Here is a 16,388-nt window from a genome sequence, read left to right as displayed (position 1 = left end):
TAAGAAATATTTAATAAAGAGGCAATTTAAGCTTTGGGGGAAATTCCTTATGAAAAATTGCCATTTCCACTGGGTCACACAATGGCTCTTTAGAAAGATCTCAAGTTTGACCAGAATTGATGGCCAAGGCTACAACTGCAGAGTGTGCTTTCCACCCAAATTGCCAAACGAGGTTATAATTAGTCTCTGGGGATTTCTTGCAATATCTGAAATCACTTAATAGTGGCATTTGATTTTTATGGCAGTCTTTAGGCAGTTGGCTTGAGTCCTGCTTCTGCACAGGGTAGTCATCAATGCAGGGCTGGGTCTTCTCTGTAGGATCAACATTTTATTCTTTGCCATTGTAGTCATTAACTCAGGGCTGGGTCTTTGAAGGGTTAATGAGTTACCTGCTGCTGTTGTAGTCATCAGTACAGAGCTGGGGCTTCTCTGAAGGGTCAGTGTTACTTGTTGATGTTGTTTAATAACAGCTCAAAATGTGTCAGTAAAGGCTTCATAACCACAGTGGCTGCGGGAAGTAGAGCATCTATTTTCAAATTCTTTCCACGATTTGCCCTTTTCTTGCTTCAAATTTGACTAAAAATAAGGAAATTCTCGAATTGCAATGGAAAGAAAGTACCGCAAAATGATGATCTGGGAATGTCTTAATGTTGAATTTTTGGGCATGAACTTTATGGCTTCCGTTCATTTTCTTTCAGTATTAATCAACATGAATTAGCATGTCAGTGGTGTGGGTTGACACAGCACCTGACAGTCCACAGAGTAAATGCCACATCCATGCTTGCTCTTAAACTGCCAGCTTTCATTCTGATGGAGAAAATCCTGCAAACATGCATCTTTCCACGAGAAACATCAGATTTCCTGGAACTGCATTTTCCATGGAAGACCTCTGATTTTTATCGATGTGCACCGAGCACGGCCATGGGTACCAAGGGGTACTGATCACATGCAGCTCAAATCTATCACAGCCTTACTGCAGGCTATTAATAGTTTATTAACTCCATTTAAACTCTGCCTTAATGCTCCTGGTGTGACAAGTGTCTCTGCATAGAAATTATTAAGAAAAGACGGTTTTTAATCGAATTATGGAGTGGTGCTGAGACATGTATGCAACCCACACTGTGCCCTGTCTAGCCACATTTCTACAGATATTCTGTGTATGTTTGCATGCAATATAATATTGATTCTGGGGGGATATGCTCCCTTGTTATGTAGGGATCAAACTATCACTGGAAAAGAAATGCTTCTCGGGAGGTCATTTCCAGCTGAGCCAACCCAAAGCCTGGGGTTTTGCATGAGCAACCAAGAGAGGACTGAATTTTGCAGGGGTGAATATTTGAAGCTGAACGTCTTAGAGTAACTGGTTAGGGGAAGGCCCTGAATTTTAGAAACCTGTTCCCATCACAAGAAAAGATGAGTTTTTTTGGCCTGTTCCTACCTGTGGGGAGACTCAAAGTTTGAGGAAGGGCGTATGGATGGTGAAAAATTTTGCAGTGCTGGAAGATTTATGCCTCAGAGATGGGAACTTATATTTGCTCTTATTGCTGCTCCCCTCATTTAATCTCAAGCACTCCCTTCCTGCCCAAACACAGAAAAATACTTCTAAAATTCCTTTTCTGCCCCTCTTTTCACTGTGCTGTGATGTTTTTTTGTCTCCTGTTGGTCCCTGCATATGGAGAGTCAAGCCGGGACATTAATATTGATGCCGACCTCGGTTGTTAGGAGCTGCATTTCCGAGTGTGCCGGCAGCATATAAATACTATTATGGGGTAATTAGCGAGCCTCATACTGAGGTTGGATTGAGCAGGGCTTGGTGTCCTACTTTTGGGATTGGGCTTTGGGTTTTTTTGTATTGGGCTATTGGGGTTTTGCCCCAAGAAGGAGCCAGAGAAATGGAAATCCCAGCTCAGGAGCACCTGGATGCTCAGTGAAACAGAAAGAAGCGAAACAGAGAGGAAAAAAATGGAAGAAGAAATATCTTCCAAGGCTTTATCTTTTGGAAAACCTCTTGTATTTGAAATACAAAATAATAATTTTTGAGTTTCCTATTAATTTTCTTTTTTGTTGTTGTTGTTGTTTCCATCCCTTCTTGCTGGATTTCTAGGTTAGCATTTTCTCTTCCCATGCTACACTTTAATTTTACTCCTCTGGTGCTATAAAAGTTTGGAAAAGCTTCAGTGTTGCCAAAGGGCAAGTACAACCAGGATTCTCTGGTTGGATGCACCTGAAAAGTCGGTACTCCTTGCATTCCTCACTCTCCAGCCCTTTCTGGATACAGGAAACCCTTTTATTTTATTCTCTCCCCCATTCACTTCTCCCCAATAAATGCAAGAAGGGTTTTTCTATCTAGACGGGGATGGGGAGACATCCCCAGGGTCACCAGATCCTTCCCTTTATCCCATAGTGTGGCTTTGATTGAAACACCATGTGAATAATTTAGGGATGTTTTGCATCTTTTATACCTCTGAACTTCCATTAAAAGGTGTTTTGAGTTGCTGCTGCCGGCGAAATAGTGTCTGAAGGTGAAAAACCCCTCAATTTTACATGAGCTAAAAGGGCTGTGAATGGGGAGTTGGGCTTTGCCTCTGAAGTCAGGTAGGTGTAACGCATGAATTTCAGGAGTTAGCACGGGAGGAAAGCAGTGGCTCCCTGCTTTGGGGGGTAAATCACTGCAGCTCGCTGGGCCTCGGGGGATCACTGCAGCTTTTGGCATCGCTGCACCTCACTGCACCCAGGGTTGCAACCCTAGTTTCTTGCCCCGTGTTACTGTCCCCCTTTTTCCTTTTTAATTGCAGCTCAGTTGCTGGCTTTCCCTCAGCATGGGGGCTTTTTGGGTCAATTCATCCCATTTTCAGACCTCCTCATTGGCTGAGGCTTTTAATAGTTTTGCTAGGAGGGGGCACAGCCTCGTTAGTGGCTTGCCAGCGGGAACGTGCCTGTATCCCCCTGCTTTTGGATGCTCGCAGAGGACTTTGATGGCACTGAACTGAAAGAGAGGAGGTTTAGAAATCAGGAAGAAATTGTTCCCTGTGAGGGTGCTGAGGCCGTGGCACAGGTTGCCCAGAGAAGCTGTGGCTGCCCCGTCCCTGGAAGAGCCCAAGAACGGGCTGGACAGGGCTCGGAGCAAGCTGGGATAGTGGAAGGTGTCCCTGCTGATCGCAGGGAATTGGAATGAATGATCTTTAAGATCCCTTCCAACCCAGACCATTCCGGGATTCTCTGATTCTCTGACTTTTCCTTTCAGGGCTGACTGCCTCCCAGGGCTGCGTGAGCATCAACATGTGGGCTTGACAGGGTGTCTGTGTCAAGCTGCTGGAAAAGATTTAAAATTCCCGAATAATTTCTTTTCCGCGAAACAAATGAATCTTCAGAAGGGCCTTTCCTCACAGTTGCTAAGCCATTTAATTTATCTGAGTCATTTACAATTTGTGATGGGCCTGTTAATAGCCTGATGTGGGGGATCAACATCACTTAGATGTGCGGGTTGTTTTCTTTCTTTTTTTCCCTTTTTCTTTTTTTTTTGGCCTTTTGGGTTTTAATTTCTTGCTGGATTTGCCCCCAGAGGCACAAAGCTGTTTGGGAAACGTCAGCTCTGTCTCCCCAGCCCCTTTGTCATGCTGGTGCAGCTCGGGCTGAAAGCGCAAACCGCAGCCCACCCATGGGGACGTGCTGCCCTGCTACTACTTAACTGCTTCAAAGTACCTGTCTGTGATATGAAACATGCCATAAAATGAATATATTCCAGATGTCCCAGCAAATTCCCCTTAGCTCCACAATCCACCTGAAGGCAGTCGACACAGCAAGGTTCCTTGGTCCCTGCTGCCTCACTCACTGCTGAAAGGAGCGCAGTGGTGGCTCGTTTGGGGTTGCAGTTTGGGAGGTGGCCATTACCAGACCAGGGTAATGCCCCCGGGTCCTGCTCCGTGCAGCGTGGGGTGAAGACTTCAGCCACTGATGGCCCAGGGGGTGATTGCCCTCCATGGGATTGGGGAAGATGGGGTTTGCATCCTTAAGTTTGGGAGGGTCTTTGTCCTGGAGGGGATTTCTCTCTCCTTGGAAGTTCTCCATTCTTGGGGGATCACCATCCTTGGAGTCTGCAGAATCTCCATCCTCAGGGTTGTGAAGGTACTTGGGTTTTGAGGATCTACATCATCAGGGTTGGTGGATCCCCATACTCAGGGTTAGGAGCTCTCTCCTTGAACTTTGTGAGTCTCCATCCTTGGGTTTTGGAGATCTCCATTTCCAGGGTTGGGAGATCCCCTTCCTTGTGGCTGGGGGAATTCCCAACCTTAGGGTTAGGTGGATTCTTCCTTGTGTTTTGTGGAGCTCCATCCCTGAGGCTTGAGCATCTTCACCTTCAGAGTTGGGAGTGTGTCTCCATCTTTGGGATACGGGGATCTTCTTCCTTGGGTTTAGAGGAGAATCTTCGTCCTTGGGGCTGGCAGATACATCTGGGGTTGGCAGACCTCCATCCTTGAAGGTTCTCCATCTTCAGGGTTGGGCGATCTCCGCCCATGTCTGTCCATGGAGGGAGGACCTCTGTCCTCCCTCCTGGATGAAGCCACGACCCACAACCTCCTCCATACCACAACATGCTCAGGGGCTATGGGGGGTGTCTAGCCAGGCTCACACCCTTGGACAGCTGCTGTTTTGGGATGATTGGAACCTCTGTGAGCAGAGCAGGTTCCCAACCTTCCAGCCAGCTCAGCAAATATGACCTTGATTTATTTAAAAGCTTCAGAGAGAACATGTTGGGGTGTGTGTTTGCTGTTGGATTGGGTATTTCCAGGAGACACAGCCAATAATTTCCTTGGTATGCTCTGTATAGGTCCTGGTTGGCTGGGAGGACCATGGAAAAGCTGGAATAACAACCATGTAGAAGGCAATGAAGTAGGTACAAAAGCTAAAATTACTATTCATCGCTAATACATTGCATGGCACTAATTAATTTTTAAACAGCCTCGCTGGGGACCTCATTGCTAAAACATGATGTTTTCTTCTCTGGAGCTATAACTGTTAACTCCAAACAAAGCAGAAGAAAGTCAGGAAGGATGAGGAACCGCAGGTCCATTAGACTGCATCCGAGTTGCCTGCTCTGATGGCCAAATCTGAGGGCTGCTGTGCCTGGGGGGATGCTCTATTACACCCCTCTGAAGGGATTTTTTTGGGCTGGGGAGTCAAATCCAGCTCCCTGGGAGTGCAGAAGTGTTGTCTGAGCTGCAAGCATGCTGGGAGGAAAGGGAAAACTATTTTTGATTCTGCTCTCACCTGTCTCACTTTACCTGAGTGTGGCTTTCCCTGAATATTTTTAACCGTATTTTATTACTGGTCTCTCAGACTGGGGGATTGTTGTCATTGCACTCACTCACATGTGAGTTATTTAACTCAGTCTTTGTAAGTGTGGAGAAAAGACTTTCCTCAACGTTTTCATTGCTGCTGACATCTAGATCAACACCCAAAGATATTTATTTGACATTTCCCATTTCCAATTAATATCTGAAATATTCCTCCTAAAATGGTCTGAGCTGGTAATGCTTTATCTTCCATTTAATGTTTAATTATTCTTTAATTATTTGGACACTCTTCTCATCACCACTTTGAGTCCACCTATGAATTCCAGCCTTTTGAGTTTCATCACCTCTGGAAGAAGGGAAATTCAGCAAGCTTCTGCTAAGTTAATTTTAAAAAATGTATCAAGTTCAGTAGTTTTACTTACACCTCTCTGTTTACCTTCTTTATTTTAAAATTAGGAAATGTGGTGGCTTGGGGCAAATTTTTTTTCCTGTTCTCTGAGTCTGATGGTACAAGGATCTGGCCTGAGCCAGGCTGGGTGTAAAAAACGACAACTGCACCATTGAAATAGTGGTTTTTTGCTGTTGGAGAGAGGCTTTGCTGTGTGCCAGTAGCAGCCCTGGGGTCACGGAGGGCTGCGACCGAGGGGAGCACAGGACCCCCCCAAACGGGGTGATTTCTGTTTCCATATGGAAAAGGGATGTGGCATCTGGTTTCACTCCCAGCAGCTGGCAGCTTGAAGCCTGTGTTTTGCATGGTGTGGAGTAAAGAGAAAATAAAGTGTCGAATTGTTTGGCATTATCAAGGATTTCTGCTCCCCAGGACTCCTGCATAAAGAGATGGAAATTTTAGCTGCTGGAGCCAAGAAACACACAGAAGTATATGAATTTATTACATTTTATCTCATTCCCTTGCAAACAGCACTGGAAATGTCAAAAGATCATCTATTGTTTCATCGTTTAGAAAGAATTTTTGTTTTCTAGTTGTAATTTCCTTGATGCCTGGCTGTGGGGAAGGAAGAGAAATTGAAGCAGGAGCTGGCAGGGCTGCGGCAGGTTGAACATGCAGGTTTGTCTGGCCATGGAGCTACATGCATTTAAATTTCTCACATCCCAGGTTTTTAATTTAACAAATGTAATTAAGGCTGGGGTAGGTACTCGGATTATTCATTTACTCCAGATGGAAAAAATTAAATTGAATGCAAATTCTGTAATCAGACATGAAGTTGAGGATGTCGGACGTGATGGGGAAGTGTCAGCACATTAATCGGACCGCTTTCCCTAAACAGCACCCAAATCTAAGAGCCAGGGATTATTTGAATAATTGAGGTGGCATTTGATAAGATATCTGATTGCTGATATCTCCTTAAGACGGAGCCCTAATTGTAATTCTCCATCAAGAAGGATTAATGTGTGCAACAGAATGCACTGGGAGTAGTGTGGTGTCAGACTCCCTCCCTTGAGGTTTGGTTTTTTATCAAGGGCTGCCATGCCCAGGGAAGGTGCCAAAGTGATTTATCGCTTCTCCTGTTACTTTATCCATGTGCCAGGAGGTCATCAGGTAGCACAGCTTGGCACTGGGGATCTGGGCATCCAAGGCTGCCTGAGTCCCACAGCCCCAGAGTTGGGTCTGTATTTTGGAGGTGCCTCCCATGACTGGAGATGGATGCGTTGTTGCATCTTAATGGCCCTTCTTCGTGTCTTCAGGGCACAGTTAGACCCCCTTTTTCTCTGGAAAAAGGAGACAAAATGGAGACACTGCCCCAACTTCAGCAGAAGACCATGTTGGAGGACCGTGACCCCATCCACGACCCCAGTTATCCGATGCTCTTGGAAAACTGTTGGGGGTTGATGAACATTGACTCCCAACTCAGTCTTGGCAGGGATAGAGTTTGCAGAGTCTCAGTCTTCTACTGAGACTGCAAACCAGCTGCCACTCACTTGATCCCCTTTCCTCTCCCCTTCTCCTGGAGAACTGGAGGCACAAAAGGCAAAGATCATCATCAAAAAGATGGGTTGAGATAAGAACAATTTACTGGAAACAGGAAAGAGAGAAGAAAACAAACAGTAACAGCAAGAATGTTAATAACAACAGTGTACCAAAAAAGAGAGCGATTCACATATAAAAATGCTCACCTTGCAGCTAGAGCTGCTCCCTTCGGCTGGGAAGAGAGTCCCTTTCCTGCCCTTCCCCCCAAAATGATGTGGTGTAGAATAACCTGGCCCTGACCCCTCCCAGCAACTGCAAAAATTAACCCTCTCGTGGCTCGAACCAGGACAGGTACCAAGAGGAGTTTCCACTCAATCTGGCAGCAGACACTCGGTCATAATCATAGAAATATTTTCTTTTGGAGTCTGTTTCACTGCCAGTGCCATTGGCTACTCTTAAAACCAGGCATGGAAGGGTGGGAAGAGAGGGGTGGGCTTTCCTCCTTGAATCCCACACCCTGAGTGAGATTAGAAAGGATTTAAATTGCTGAAATGACAATTAAAAAAAATATTGATATATCCATGTTGAAGATCCAGTGTTGTAAACAAATCGTCATCATGGTCTTTCCTTCTTCCTTCCTCTATCTAGCAGCAAATGAAAAAAAGAAAAGGGAAAAAGATGAAAGAGGGCAAAGGAAGAAAGCTTGAAAAGCTTTGCTGACGGGTTTTTTTGGTCTATTTGAGAGCTTGAATATTTTGAAACAAACTGTAAATGGAAATTCTTCCCTGTGAGGGTGGGGAGGCCCTGGCACAGGGTGCCCAGAGCAGCTGTGGCTGCCCCTGGATCCCTGGCAGTGCCCAAGGCCAGGCTGGACGGGGCTTGGAGCAACCTGGGATAGTGGAAGGTGTTCCTGCCTGTGGCAGGGAGTTGGAACAAGATGAGTTTTAAGGTCCCTTCCAACCCAAACCATTCTGGGATTCTCTGATTCTGTGTAATAAAAAACCCCCATGTGTTGGGGAGAAAATAACCCTTAGCCCTTCTGCAGTCAGTGGTTTGCCCAGCAGTGATGAGGATATATTATATTTTTCCTGTCTCTAAAGTAAAATGAAATGCAGAGATTTTTCATTTTTTCTCTTTGTCCTACAATCCCACCTCCTTCTGTGGCCATGTGCCAGTGGCCACCCCGGGTGGATTGGGTGCACGGAGTGATTTTAGCCAAGCTCTGGACAGTGCATTCACAACCAGAAAGGTGCTATTTCCCCTCAAAAAAAAAAAAAACCCAAACCCCAAAAACCACTAAACCCCCCCCAACCAACCAAACAAACTCCCAACTTAAATCACTTGAGATAAGTTGGGTGTTATCTTAAGGTTGCAAATTGGTTGTTTGCTTCTCCAGCTGGAGCTGTTAATTCAGAACAATTAACACACCGTTTAAAACCCAGACAAAGCATATGGAGGCAGTCCTTGGGAAAAGAGCCTGTTTGGGATGGAGTGCCTCAACGTGAAATAGGAAGGATAACTCCAGTTTGTCTTTCCTCTGAGATTCTGGCAGGTGTTGTGGGAAATGACACAAAGACCAGGGAGTTTAGCCCCCCCAAACCCCAGTTGGGTGCTAGGTTGAGTGATGCTCAAAGCAAGAGCCAACTGGGTCAATAGAGCCAAGAAGAAATAAAGTGTTCTTAGGATGAATTTACCACTGAGACAGTGCCTTCACCCTCCTGTTCATCCTTCAAATATTTCTTCTTGATGAAGAAATAATGAATCCTAGAGTCAATCCTAAAATAATGCCTATATTTTTTTATTAGCCCCTTTGCAATGCTATGAAACACCTCCCTGGCTCCATCCTTTAGGCCTTTTGCAGCAGCATTTTGGACACCTGCCATTTATTTTCTCAGGTTCCCTTTTGATTTTTGATGCAGGTGAAGAACAAAAGCCTAAATCTGGAAAGCAACCCTGAAATACAGCAGTTCCACCTTCTTAAAATACTGATGTGAGCTCAACCTGCTTAAAATGTCCCTGGGTCAAGGAGCAAGGAGGTGAGCTCATTGCTTTTCCACAAGGACATAAACCACTGTTAGACTTTTATGGGATGCTGTAGAAAATACTGCAGCAGTTGTTGCATTGTTGCAGCCCAGTGGTGGCTTTTACAGGATGATCCATCCTTTCTTCCACCCTTGCCTCCATGTGTCCATGTATCTTTTCACCACGTATGTTCATCCATGACTCTGTGTGTCCATACATCCTTGCATCCATGAATCCATGCATCCTTGCATCCATCCACCCGTCATTTTTGGCCATATACTTCTGACCACAATTGCACACAAATTTTATTAAGGGCAGCCGAGAATCTTTTTTTTTTTTCATGTGAAAAAAATCCAAGTATTTTCCTCCGAAACTTTACAGGAATTGGCATGGCTGAACGTGCAGCAGCTTTTTCCATCCCCTACAAATGATGGGAAAATATGCTTTTCCATCCCAAAGTTGGCACTAGGATTCTGGGGTTGGGGACCCCTGTAACATGGGCCCCTCAAAGCCTTCATCTGCCTGAGCTGTGAAAGCCAAGCAGGTCATCTCTAAGAGCTTTTTCTGCAACCCCTTTCCTGTTATTCCCCCATCCGAGGATGGATGTAGGCAGCATCGGCAAATCTGAATAACTAATCAGAGTCCTCATTAACCCCCCACTGAGATGCTCAAACATTCACTTTGCTGTTTGTGAAGCAGGAAAAAAAAAAAAAAAAAAAAGGGAAAAGGGAAAAAACCGTACAAGCCACCCTGCATTAAAATTGATGTGTTATTAATCCCACTGTTCCAGACCTCATGGGTACCGAATTTTCCTCCGTCTCGCCCGAGGCCGAACAGTATGGTGCTGCTTCTGCAGGGCACTTTGCCTTTCCATTATTTATCAGCACAGTGGAGAGAGGCTGCTTTTGTTCCCTGGATCCAGATGTGTTCACATGTGCATGTCTGGGGTGGGGATGTCCAGTATTTCTCTCCATGCCCTGTTTGGATAATGTGAGTCACCTACAGCAGGGCTCCACCAATACCTGTCTCTCCCAACTGTGTTTTGCCTCAAAGCAGCTTTGCTTTTGCACAAATACAAAAATATTTGGGTGTGTGGGCACATCTCAAATCTTTTACTCTCTCAGAGAAAGGGTGGGGTTTGTGCATCACCAGTTTTTTTTCTGAAATGAAAATACTGTATTCCTCTTTGCCCCTTTGAGCATCCCCAACACTTGGCCGCAGCCCTTACCCAGATGCTGGAGATGCTACAGAAATTGCACTGTGTGGGGAAAACCCCAACACACCAAAGGTTTTTGTCACAAAAGTCCTCATTGCAGATGGCAGCAGGTGTTGCAAAGGTATATCACGATCATCCCTTGGAGCTCCTTAAAGGGTTAACTGAAATTTGAGCTTTGATTTCTGCATTTGTACTGTTTTTCGCACCTACTGGGTTTTTCTTTGGTTATCCCCACGGGTGTGGAGTTTGGGGCCAGTAGAGCTTGCTGCTGGGCATAGTGTGAGGTATAAAAATAATTCAATAAAACTCAGCATTATTGGGGATTCCACTGTTTGTGGTTTCCCCCTAAGTCAGAGGAGCTGGCATTAAGTTTATTAAAACATGGTAGTCACAATTAAACAGCATTGACATGATGAGGTTGGAAGCATTGTGGCCCGCTCACAATGGAAGAAACAAAGTGACTTGCTGGGAAGAGCCTTCTTGCTTTAAAATCCTACACTTTGTGCAAAAATCCTGAATTTTGTTTTGCTAAATGTCAGCTTTATTAGCATTCCCTTACACTTCATTAAATCTTTATTAACAAGGATGCCCTTGGCTTTTTGCACCCGGGGTACAGGCTGCCATCCCAGGATACTGGGCTCCCCTCTCTGCTGTTGGATGCTATTCAGGTCGACTAGATCAGGATTTAGGGCATTTGGGGGGATTGATGACTTGTCAGAAATGGTGTCTCATTCATGACCCTCGGGCAGCTGCTGAATTACAACCATGAGCGCCTGGGACACCATGGATCTTGCTGCCTTGCATTGCCTGTGGTGGAGCATCTTGAAGGAGGCATCTCCTCCATTCCCTTTCGCATCGGGAGGACTTCAAAGGCCTTTGCTAAACTTCAAAGGATGCCTTTTGAAGTTGCTAAAAGTGTGTGCCAGCTCAAAAAGACTCCTTTCTCTCTCTGCAAGGGTGTTCAGGGAGATGTCCCTGGTGGGGTTGGCTCTTGGTGTTCTTCATGATGGGGACAAAAGTGGCATCATTTCTGCAGAAGTTGCAAATGTTTTTGTCCTACATGCATGCAGCATCCAAGACCTCAGGCCTGACCACGTCCAAGGATGAAAATCAGTCTGCCAGTCTATCAGAGCACTTTTAAGTGACAGAGCCTTATTTCTGCCTCTTTTCCCCCAGTCCTCACGTTTTGTTCACACAGCAAGCCCAGATGACAAAAGTCTTTCCTGTGTGATAAAAAAAAGTCTTTATAGGGATGAAGGACTGGTGCAAAACGAGCTTTTTCATCATGATGCCAGGACAAATCCAATGAAAATCAAATCCCAGGTTCACTACAGGTATTTGGCATCAGCCCATTCATGTTCCTCTGAGGCATGAGCATAAATTCTTTACCAGAAATAACCATTAATATTTCACCTGCTGTTGTGGTGGAAGAGTTCTGGACTCAGGCCCTTCTGAGCACTTAGTGTAACCCAGATTAGGTCTCTCAGTCTCTCAGCAGGACCTGCACTGGCCTGAGAAGTCAAGAAGCACCTTTCACCAAGTTTTCCATGGTTGGAGGTTTCTGCCGTGTTTTGCCCCGAGATGACCCCGTTCTTTCCATATCTCTCCTTGGGCAATGACCTTAGGCCAGGTTTCCAGAAATGGCACTTCCTATGCGAGCTTCCCCATGTAACTCTCTTGGACCCATGTTCCTGGCTGAGATGATGAATGCCTGCTGTGAAGGCCCAGAACTGCAGGTGGTGTTACTGCCTGGGGTTTGGGGTGGAATTAAAACCAGGGGAAACAGTTCTCATGGATCTCCTATCTGGCCTCACCACGCGAGCCATAGCTCTCTGCTGGTGATGCATCCCTGAGGTGTGTCGTGGGGATCTGAGGAGCGCTCCGGAGGTGCAGGTATCTCAGATGGGTATTGGGCATCTGAGGAGCTCCTTGGAGGTGGTGTGCAACTGGAGGTGCATGTATCAGAGGTGCATTCAAATCAGCAGTTCAGCACATGGAGGTGTACATACACGTGTCTGTGTTAGGCACAGATCAGCAATCCGAGGAGCTCTGGAACAGGTTACACGTATCAGGGGAGGTATATTGGATGAAATCTGAGCGGCTCTCTGGAGGCGACACGTATCATGGGACATCTATCAGAGCTCTGAGGAGCTCCCTGAAGATGATGTGTGCCTTGTCAGATGATTGTCTGAGATTTGAGGAGCTCCAGCCTGGTGCCATGTATCAGAGTTGTGTATGTCAGGTGTGCCTTGGTGAGGGCTTGTCGGGGGTTGGTTTGTATCGAGGTGATACATCAGTGGTAGACTGGAGATTGGAGGAGCTTGGCAGAGGTTGTGTGTATCGAGGGGCATATGTTGGACTATATATATATAATATAAGGGATTTATATTGGAGATCTGAGGAGCTCTCTACCAGGAGATATATATCAAGGTAGATATATCAGACATATATTGGAGATCTCAGGTGATGTTTATAGACACACAGGTAATATCTGGAGGTGATGTATGTAGAGGGGCGTTCATCAGATGGATATTGAAGAGCCGAGGGGCTCACTAGGGGTGATATATATGGAGAGATGTGGTGAATTTTATCTCTTGTATTCCTTTTTTTGCAGTCAAACACAGAACACCCCTGTGTCGGTGGCTGTGCTGGTCCTTGCTCAGCCCATCTTCGTTTTTCCACTGAAACTGCTGAGATGGGCCTAGAAATCCCAGTCCCATAAAGGCCAGATTCTTGGTAGTTGTAAAATCATCTCTAACATATGGATGGACTTCTCCTTATTAAACCGTGTCTGGGAGCTCCCCCATTTCTGAGGTAGTGGCTGTTCCCCAGTTCACTCTGTCTGAGCCCAAGTATAAAAACACATTTACACGCAAGCAAGGATTGTAATTAACCAGGGAAATGGCAACATGAAATGGGGGCACAGCCAACAGCAGTGCTGTTTCATTCCTTTTTCTCTTTTCTCTCCTTTTCAGACCCAGATTGTACCAGTAACCCTCAGTGTGATCCCCTGACGAGCTTTTGCCACCGACCAGGAGTCGAAAAGGACGGGGCAGGACTACGTTGACCTCCATCCTCTGTGGACAGACCAACCACAAGCACACCTGCATTTTCTGGACATATCTCGGTTCGACCTCTAAAAATCTCATTTATTTTTTCTTTTTTTCTGGAGGTGTTCAAACCTGCTGGGGAAAAACCCTGATCTAGCTCAGACATCAGTCCTGCTTTCATCTCCAGGGGATATTCCCACCTCCATTTTCCTTGGTTCCTTCTATTTTCACCATCATCCTTCAAAACAAGTGCATTAAGAGCAGACTTGCCCACCATGGCTTCACTGGCACTGCCAGAATACCTTTCCTAGTGCAGACCTTCATCCTTTGCTTAATATTTCACTTTCTCATTTCTTCATTTTCTCTCAGTATTCAAATATTTCATGTTTGCTTTCCCAGGTTGTGATCCCTACCCAGTTTTCGGGGCAGTGGGAGGACACTTCCAGGGCAGTGGCTCCCTGAGCACCCCCTAACAGTAAGGCTGCTTTGCTTTATATTAATTAAGCAATTATAGATATTAATTGTGCAATTATGTGTGTTAATTGAGCAGGATGTGGCGAGTCATGACCTTGGAGTGGCTCTATTTGGAGGAATTTCTGCTGTTTTCTGTTGCATTTAAATTGTATCAACCCTTCCCTAAATGCAGTGAGCATTTCAGGAGAGAATTACACTTTTTCTTTTTTTAAGAAATCAGTCTGTGCAGAGAGTCTTGTTTTAAAGCTCAAGTGTTGATAACATATTGTTAAGAGCCCTACAAGGCATAAGCAGCCTGGAGGAAAACACAGATATATTTTTGTGAAAATACTCCGAAATATGGGCTGTTATCACTGCAAAATTTTGGCACAGCCGGCAGTAGGGTGCAGAGAAATGGTCACCAACTAAAAATAAACAAAATGCAGAGCTTAAAATAAGATGTACATGAAACCAAGGGTTTCACAGTCCTTTAGTCAACCCCGATCACTAAAATTAGGGCTTGACAGAGTGACAAATGTACTTGATCTGTGCCAAAACCAGGGCACCCGGCCGGTGACACAGAAAATAAAACCCTGTTGGCTACAACTTCCCTCCTGTAGGAACAAAGAGAAGTCTTTGGTCACTGAAAATGGGAGTGGCACCTTCAATTTGTGTAAATATTCTGCAAAAGTGCCTGGTTTCTTTTTAAACTGATTACATTAGGGTGGGGGCTTCTCAGGGAAAAACCCAAAACCTTCATTTGGTCCGTGGCCCAGCAGAGCATCTTTTCTTTGAGTCTTTTGTTTTGAGTCTTGCCTCCTCTGAAAGTCCCTTTTAGTAAGAAGCAGCCAATAAGGGGAGGATTATTTCCTCCAGGCTGCCCTTTAAGCCCTGATTCCTGCTGCTGACCTTGCTTCAGCTAAAACAAAAACCACACGATGAAGGAAGTGATGAATATCTCCTCAGTCTGATAAAGGTACAGGTTGGGTTCACTTTGAAATTACTTTTCTGGTGAGTGTGGGGGATGTTGGGGTCACCACAATGACCACTTTGTGGGGGGATCCTCCCTGCCTTGATGCCCTGTTTCCAGTCTGTATTTCAAAGTGAGCTGCCCAGTGCTTGCATGAAAGGACTCAGTACCCTGCCATGTATTTTGTGTGCCTTGGGTTGTTCTCTTTGGAGGAACTGTGGAGAACATGAGCATGTGTCTGTGGAGGACACAAGTGCAACCTGGCCTGGAAGTATCTCCAGCAAGGAGACCAAACCTGAACTCAGCAAATTGTGCCAGCAAGGTCCAGACACCTTCCTTTAAAGGCACAGAAAGATGTGCTGGTGGGTGTCCACCTGATTACCTTCTGGAACACTGGGCTGGCATCACTCTAAGTGGTTAATGATAGAAATTACCTCTCCTGAAGGCTTCTGAGAAAAACCTTGGTTTCCCGTGGCTTTTTCCACTGTGTGCTGGTCTCCCCAATTTCCAGGCACAAAACTGTTTCTGCTCTCCTCCTCCTGAAGCCCCTCTGACCGCAAGATGCACTTCCGAGGCCAGGCCATACCTTTTGTCTTTGTGCAAAAAAAGTTGTGAAAAAAATTTAGCCTATCTAAACACTTTCCAGTCCTTTTTTGACCCCAATTTCCTCATTGTGTTGAGTTCAGACCAGGCTGAGATTTACTCCCAGCTACTGTAAAAAATTCACTCTGTCCTGGTTGAAGCCAGGACATTGGTGAAGGACTGCAGCTGTCAGTTTGGACTGGAAAAACTTAAATGATGATTAAATTTTTGCAGAGCAGGACAGTTTTTGAGCATGTTCTTCTCAGATACCCATCCTCAAGCAACAGCGCTGGCATCACCTTTGGTCTTGGAACAGAAATTTTGTAGAATTCACAAATCCTAGAGTTTCCCATCACCTCGTTCACCTCAGACCCACACTTAAACCTCTTCTTCCAGCTCATGTCTCCAAAACTCATCAAATTTTTTGCCATCACCTTTTATGTCCTCCGAGAAGCTCTTCTTAGCCTGGCAGGGACCTTGGGGATGGAGCCTTCAATACCATCTGTCACAGTATCCTCTGCACAAATGTCCGGCCCACAGCTGCATGAGCGTGTTTGAGCAACTGCCTTGGGTCGGGCCCAAAGGGTTCCGGTGGATGAGGTGGCATCAGACTTGCAGCCTGTCACTGGTGGGGCTCTGCAGGGCTCTGTCCTCCACCCTGTGCACTTCAACATCTTCATAAATGACTTGGATGCAGGACTGGAAGGGACATTAAGCAAGTTCGCAGGCGATACAAAACTGGGATGAGCTGTTGACTCCCTCGAAGGTGGGGAGGCCCTGCAGAGAGACCTTGACAGATTAGAGGACTGGGCCATCACCATGAGGTTCAACAAGGGGAAGTACCAGATTCTGCACCCGGGATGGGGCAACCCTG

At 45.7% G+C, this 16,388-nt stretch overlaps 1 protein-coding gene across 6 annotated transcripts in view; it reads left to right on the top strand.

The window, feature by feature from the left end:
• Positions 1-16,388, top strand: part of PKNOX2 (PBX/knotted 1 homeobox 2) — an 85,243-nt gene that overhangs the window by 33,795 nt on the left and 35,060 nt on the right. Inside the window, exons 2-6 of one of the 6 annotated variants that reach the window (XM_039564867.1) lie at positions 4,829-4,890; positions 6,276-6,360; positions 9,141-9,257; positions 13,435-13,586; positions 13,909-13,984. The gene's annotated coding sequence lies outside the window, so the exon portion shown is untranslated. Of the gene's footprint in view, positions 1-4,828; positions 4,895-6,275; positions 6,361-9,140; positions 9,258-13,434; positions 13,587-13,908; positions 13,985-16,388 lie in introns of all 6 variants that reach the window. The other 5 variants (XM_039564868.1, XM_039564869.1, XM_039564866.1 and 2 more) reach the window with 5 other exon arrangements.

Source organism: Corvus cornix, chromosome 24 (genome assembly GCF_000738735.6).
Source record: "Corvus cornix cornix isolate S_Up_H32 chromosome 24, ASM73873v5, whole genome shotgun sequence".
Lineage (NCBI taxonomy): Eukaryota > Metazoa > Chordata > Aves > Passeriformes > Corvidae > Corvus > Corvus cornix.
This window is presented reverse-complemented; position numbering and strand designations above follow the sequence as displayed.